The sequence below is a fragment of the Mercenaria mercenaria genome, unplaced genomic scaffold (assembly GCF_021730395.1).
Source record: "Mercenaria mercenaria strain notata unplaced genomic scaffold, MADL_Memer_1 contig_3855, whole genome shotgun sequence".
NCBI lineage: Eukaryota > Metazoa > Mollusca > Bivalvia > Venerida > Veneridae > Mercenaria > Mercenaria mercenaria.
The window spans coordinates 47935-55725 of NW_026462035.1; the positions used below are offsets into that span (position 1 = coordinate 47935).

At 31.6% G+C, this 7791-nt stretch overlaps 1 long non-coding RNA gene across 1 annotated transcript; it reads right to left on the reverse strand.

The window, feature by feature from the left end:
- Positions 1-1034: 1034 nt before the first annotated feature.
- LOC123548274 (uncharacterized) lies at positions 1035-7543 on the reverse strand. Its single transcript, XR_006685854.2, has 4 exons — positions 7212-7543; positions 6552-6687; positions 6095-6191; positions 1035-5644 (listed from the first exon to the last, which is right to left on the reverse strand). It is a non-coding gene; the product is annotated as an uncharacterized LOC123548274 (long non-coding RNA).
- Between the last annotated feature and the right edge of the window lie 248 nt (positions 7544-7791).

Consider the following 7791-nt stretch of genomic DNA (forward strand, 5'->3'; position numbering starts at 1 on the left):
AAGTGTGTTTAAATCTTAGAGTCATTAACTATTCAACTGTACAGTATATCCTTTAAATCTTCAATTAGTTCATATAATGGTTTAAGCACACGATGACAAATCGTATGTGTCTTACTATTGTCAAGATATTCATTCATTGAAAAAGATGGTGTGTTAAATTATGAAAACCTTAATCTGTGATTCAGGTAGTGTTCAGTTTGTTTTGTTAGTTCAAATCTCATTTGGAACAATTGCCCCATGTTATCCGAGTTGAGAACGAAATATTGAATAAATTACCAGTTGAGTTTTAATATTTGGCTATTTATTATCATTGTCCTTAACCCATACTCTTGCATACTCTTGCATGTAATTACCGAGACCTGTATTGAATCACTTTGCTTTTTTTCAAGTATCTTTCAAATTTCTAGAGGTATATGTTTAAAAAAATATTTAGACAGAAAACTTGCATGTCAGGGATACAGCAATACCACAATCAAGTTTGATAAATTCTCAAAATAAGAATTTATTCTTAATTTGCAATTATTAAAGTGATTAAGGCACATTTTAAAAGTACGTTTAAATTAACAGCCTTTTTCAGCTTGCTTTTTTAACCTTAGCATGTAAAATAAATGTTCAAGAATTAACTTGTGCAATTTCATCCGATTATGTGAACGTCTCCAAAAAAGACTTTTTCAATTGATGAATAAAAAACATTTGTTTACCTTTGATTTATTACGAAATTGCACTTCTTTTTTTTTATTTCTGTGTACCATAGATACTTTCTTTACAGCTGACAAACAGGCCAAAAATCGAAAATAAAGTTTTAACTGAATAATTTTTATATCTGTATGACTACTGCAACAAAAAATATAACAAAACATCAATTTTAGCAAGAACATTTTGGAATAAACATGTCGATATGTTTAGTTTAAACATCTGAATCCGTTTTATATATTTAGGGCCGAACAAAATATTCACTATATATATATATATATATATATATATATATATATATATATTTATGAAAATAAATCGATGCCACTCCTGTAGCAAACCTTTGTAATATATATTTCTTTAAACCAAGCTTTAGCAAAATAATGCAAAAAACATTTGTCTTCATCGTTCTGTCATTTTCTTTAGTTTCTGTTTTGGTGAGTACTCAATATTTCCATTACAAAAGTAAAAATACTGCGAATTTGTTGACACAATCGTATAAGGATTGGATCATATTACTAACAATAAATGACGGTTTCTACGACTTTTTCCAAAATAGGCTTCATTTTTACAGAAAACTTAATTTGGATATCAGAATAATAGTCATTGCCGAAGATAACATTGTGTACCCCAAACTGCTTAACAAATATACTTATATTACACCTGATAAAAATTTGCGGAATTCAACGACTGCTGCTGCTACGTACGGAACTAAACCTTTCTCTAAATTGGTATCAGGGCGCCCAAAGTATATATTGAAATACTTGCAGAAAGGGTACAACGTTGTATATACAGATGCTGATACTGTTTGGTTAAAAAACCCATTTCCGTTGTTTAATGATACGTTTGACATACTGATGCCAAAATATGGACTACGAAACTACTGCACGGGATTTATAGTGATAAAAAATTGCCAGGCATGTCGGAACTTAATGCAAGCATGGGACACATTTCTGGAGAAACATCTGCGAATTGATCAGGTTGCGTTCAATAAAGTTGTGCCTAATCATTCCGAAATACGTTTGAAAGCATTAGACACGAAAAAGTTTCCTCACGGAGCACTTTATTTCGTGCGCTATACAGACAAACAACGTCAACATGTGGTAGTTGTTCATAATAATCGTATAAAATCACACCATGCAAAATTGTCACGTTTCAAAGAATTCAAATTATGGTTTTCAAACGCAACGTTTGACACGTGTAGTTTCTGTTTAAGTCAAAATGTAAGCTTTCTTCGACCAAAGGATACTGAAACACTTGGAAAATAAAACTGAAACAGGTCACGAGTTATTCAACAAAGAGAAGATGAATATAGATATTAATGGTGCCTTATACTTTAAGATGAGTCCCTCGCACATTTTCTGTAAACATGGAGTCGTTTACAAGTTTGGTAAAAACAGTTTGTTAGTAATAAAACAGATTATCGTTTAATTAGTCAACTGCTGTTTCGTAAGATAGATAATTATAGCAATTAGTTAATCTGCTATTAAATTAAAACATATGTCCGTATTCTCAAACAAGTACGAAGTCAACATTTCGTTTTAAGGAACCAGTGACAGAATTGACCCAAAATGACAGCAAAATATAAAGCTGACAAAAAATGTCTGTCCAAGTTACAAAACATGTAATAGTATCCGAAGGCAGACATATGTGTGTATACCATTTTTTCTGGTTAAACCATTACATAAGCGATTTATGTTATACGGGACATTATTCATACAATACCTTAAAATATTCTGTAATCAAGTTCAGTAATTAAGTTTTCTTGTCTCTATCCTCAATTAAGGCAGAAAAAAGCTGTTTTGCCTTGTCTTTTAATCTTTCAAGCAGTCGTTCAAAAATAAAATTTTATCGAAACCCTTTACTGTTAATGGAAGAAGGAGCGTCTGCCTAAATGTGTTTTTCGTTTTTTCCTCCTGCGACGAATAGTTGACAAACTAGATATCACATGCCATAATTCTTACATGATATCAGTCATTGAATATAAGATGTCCCCGTATGTCCTGATACGGAAGTATCAACTCATTTCTTGTTTTCAAATTATACAAAACTATGTTTATTCAACTTTTCATTCCCTTTTGTTTAATTTAACATTCAGTAAAGTATAAATCTAATCCATTCTAATGGTATTAACTTCATACACGAAAGTATTATTTGGGCCTTAAATAAAGTTGCTTAAAGAGTTATAGTCATTGAAGTGTTCACAATCTCTTTTTTTAAATTGCTAAAACTCAGAAGGCATACTTTTGTGTTTTAAAATAGCTGTAATGCTTTACAAATGTTTGTTGTCTTTCTGAATGCTGTCAAACGTGTACTGGAGTATGTTACCCTCCTTAGGCAACTTAGCAAATACATGTAACATAATGTTTGATCTACCTACAATCTGACTAAAGTACTTGATCTTCTAAACGAAGATCTGAGAACGACCCATTCACATTCGTGTTCTGTATATTTTGGATTTCCAAGATTGCTATTTTTATTTTCGCAAATCTATTTTTGTTTGAACCAATCAGACAACTTTTTCGAATGTCAAAGAGTAAGAAAAATCTGCAGTTAATCCAGGGCTCGAACCCGGGACCTCTCGCTTACAGAGCAAATGCGCTACCGACTGAGCTAAACGGCTACCTGACATCTTTCGACATAAACATTTTTGATATCAAATACCAAGGCTTTTTAAAGCTTACAAAATGTTGTAAGTTAACTTTTGATTGGCTAGCGGAAGGGTTGTCAGAACGAGGCCATCAATAGCTCGTTGTCAGATCCTATGCGTAGCGTAATAGGAGATGTACTTTAGTCAGATTGGATCTACCTATTATGTACCAGAATTAAGTATTCTGACAATTAGCGTAGAAAACAGGTTGTCCATATAAATGTAACGGGGATATTTTTAAGATATATCTATGGTAAGGGTTAGGTTTACAACTTAGAATAATTTTTCATCTTTATGGGTATAGCGTGTGCCAAATGTTCTCATCAAACACAAGGCCAGATAAAATAAATGATAAAATTATGGACCATGCAGGAAACAGACGATATAGACATTTGATTATCTGCTGACAATTGACATCCAAGCGTGGTCTTATTAAGTCACTTACACACCATCTCCTTCTATGTAAAAATTGTGCAAATTAATATTTAATGTTCTTATAGATGGTACAGTTACGGATATGACATCAGTTACCGTTTAATAATTGTAACAAACAGAACATCGAACATTTTTAACATTCGATATATTTATGTAAAATTAACACACTACTGTAAACAACAGTATTTTTCTCACTAAATATGGCTTTTATTGATCTGAAACATTTGTTCAACCAGTAAATTCAAAACGACTTTTTTTCAAATTGTCAAAATAAGAACATAACTTTGGCACATGATGTATAAATATGACACTAAAAATGCCCGTAATGGCACTAAACAAAGATTAATAAAAATAAGAACAGAACAACGTAACACGCCTTCTAGCCTTCTTTGCGCTAACCACATAACATGTATTTTCAGTAGGCATGTGTGTAGTTAAAAGAGTTTTATTTTCCTGCTTTGCCTGCTTATTTCTTTCTCGTCTAATTTAGCCTATGCATACAGTGTACTCTTTGGGAATCCCTACATATATGTTTCACAGGACGGAAGGGGGAGATGGGTACACAGAAAACAATAGCAGATCAGAACAACATCAAACATCTATGTACACTTTTTACAAATTTGATTACAGATGATAAACAAAAGATGACAAATTACAATGATTAAAAGACAGACAAAACTCTAATCAAAATATTGTCCATACACGACAAAACACTAACGATAGTGACGTTAATAAACAATTATAACACTATGTCAAGACTGTAAAAGTACTAAATTGCACTTAAATGTCATATCCGTAATAATTGTATTTGGCTCCAGGTCGTGTCTCTTCTTTCGAACTGTTTTGATTCTTTCAAAAACCGAACTCCGCGGAATCCGTCGCAAAGAAAAGGTAAAATGATCGCACAATGAATCGCCGGAATATTAAGATGAAAATAAAAGCTAACACACGCAATGGAAGCAGAAGGCAAGGTATCTTAAGCATAAAAATGTTCTTTAAATATAAATTAAAAGCAAACTTTTAGCTAAACACTCATAAAGGCATTCATCGTAGTCATCTACTTGTTCCGTCAGACAAAATCAAAGAGGAAAGCATAGCTTAAAACTGTTAAAAGGTACATGTACAATATATTTCTGTTGCTATGGTTAAAATGGAGTTGCGGTATATGCTTCAATGAGGCAACAATGACATTTCTGGTAAGTTGTTGTAGAACACTTTCAGCATTTACCGTTACATGTAAAAATAAAAAAATGCATCAATGAAAAGTGTTCTTCCATCAATGTTTTTTTTTCCAAGACATAATATAGAACAACAGAAAAAAGTTTCCATCGTTACGCAGTTAACATAATACAACATATTCTCATTTATACTGTGTTCAGCCTTACATGTATATAGTGTGTCAATATTTAACAAATGCATATTACTGTTGACACCATAAATTTGTTAATTCAAAGTTTACATATACTATATGTAACATTTTTGGAATTCAGATATATGGAATTTGGGTCTAGTACATCTTCAAAAAATCAAAAACACTTTCAAATTAATTAAACTTTCAGAGATTTTTTTCTCTATTATTTTAAATGTTAAACACTTTTTTCCATTCATTCTTCGTTTTAAATGACTGCAGTTCACAATTTTGATAGCTTAGGCACTGCTGGTTTTGAGCATACATTGCTGTTGTGGCAAAGGTGCGCTATTTCATTATACAGGTACCACGGTCGACTGGCATCAAGCTCAAGAATGGTAATACGGCTGGTGAATTTGCCTGTCATGCCAACCCCCTGCCTAAAAATACTAATCTCCGTCTCTGTGTTGAAGTTATAATCCTTCAAGAATACTGTACCAGGTCATGCAGAAGACATTCTGTAATGATAAATGTATCAAATATTTAAGCCAAAGAACACATAACCTTTTTTAAATCCTGAACAACAGATGTCCATAAGACAGCCCACATATAATTACATTAAATAACATTTTTGAATTTTATTACAGTTATGACAACCTCTTTTCATGAAAAAAAATCAACCATCGCACAATATTCTACATCAAGTAAGGGGCATGATTTTGATTTCATTTTAACAAATAGTTCTTTAACCTGGTTAAAAAAACAGTTACTTTATTAAAATTATGTTATTTCTGTTTAACTTGCTTGCAGTGAACTATACACTCTTTAACTACACAAATAGAAACAAAAAATGTGATATTTTAATTTAAGTGGCCTCTTTACAGGCATGATCTCTGCAGCAAGTTTTATCAATACTTGATTATTAATAAAAAAAAATAATTGCTTAAAAAGGATTAAGCCAAATATACCTAAACATGTTCAGGAGTGAATTCTGTATGCCCTGCCTCCATCAGGTTGTACTTCAATTCATCATGTAGACCCATCATAACAAGCCACATTCCATAGCTAAAATAATGGTATATTTAAACAATGTATTCTTAAACAAAATAGTGATTCCTTAGAATATAACATAGCATCACTTTATTAAAACAAATAAATACCAGTTACATGTAGTTTATTTTTTTACATACACAGCTATGTCTTAATACAGTATGTTGTGCAAGTGTGCAATATTCAAATTGTAAATCAATGTTTATCAGTGGAGATATGATTTTTCAGTTACATAAAATTATGCACATTATATAAATAAACTGGAAACTAATGACTTTCCAAACTGAAGTGTATGATCACACTGTAAAATTAAATATTTCAACACCAAATTCTGTGTGCTTAATAAATATTTCTTTATTTATTGGGAATTCTTACCTTATTACAACTTCTTTTATTTCGTCCACTATAATTGCGCATATGTAATGAAACATTCTTTTCTCCATAGCAATGATGCTTGAAGTGATGGTGGGCCATAGATACCACACTGTTTGCTCCTTTTCCAACAGCAGTACTCAAACAAAAACAAGAACAGTTGATTTGAAATGTATTAAATTCTCATCAAAATGGAGTGAATCAACGTTGACCAAACAGTTCATCCTTTCTTACAGATAACACTTCACATCAACTTGTATTTTTCAATATTTAATTGAATTCCAATTCACAGTGGTGAGTGCTTATGATATAGGTTCTTTATTATAAAGCAATGCAGTATTTTCAATCCAATTTCAGGGATTTACAGAAAGTTCAGTGAAAAACAAACACCCATAGAAATTAGTAAAATCAAGTCTTAACAAAACACAACTTCCTTTAGACAATTTTATTTGACAAAATTTCTGCAAAGGTGACTGTAAATTCCAATGTACAATGTGCACTGCAGGTCTGTAGCTTTTATTCATAGAGTCATGATTTGTTTGAAGACTATGGAATTTAATTTAGTAATAAATGGAATTTCATAGTTAAAATTGATATTGAAAAAGTCCATTTGAGGATACTGACACTGATATGAATGTAAACACTAACTTCAAAATCTTATACCTGCATATGGATTCACAGCAGCTCCAACGAATTTGCATGAGGATTCACAGCAACTCCAAAGAATCTGCATTTATGTGTTGGCTTTGATGTTGAGCATAGTCAAAACTGCGAACCTTTATATTTCGTACTGCTTGATGTTATCTTGAAAAATATAAACAAATAATTTCTGATTTATTTAGTAGCCTACCAGCATGCTGTCTATCAGTAATGGCAGTAGTGAGAATGACAAAAAGTAGTTTTATTGTAATTTGCATGTACAGCAGAATCTATGAAAATTGAAAATTATAGTACAATAACACAGGAAAAGTGGTGTTTTAAATTGTCACTTTTTGTTGTAATAGCAACTAAAATAGACCTCCTGAAAATTCCATAAAAATTCCATGTGCATAATGACCATGTAATTATTAAACCGTTCACATCTGTGACAGTTTAAACAGTGTACAATATCTTGTAATATTCCTGTTCATTTACCTCTTTACAATTTTCAGATAGAAAGTTTCATACAGAATGTACTTAACATAGTAGATGCCTGGCTGTCTTGGCTACAAGTATATTCTGCCATTATGAAAATTGACAAATA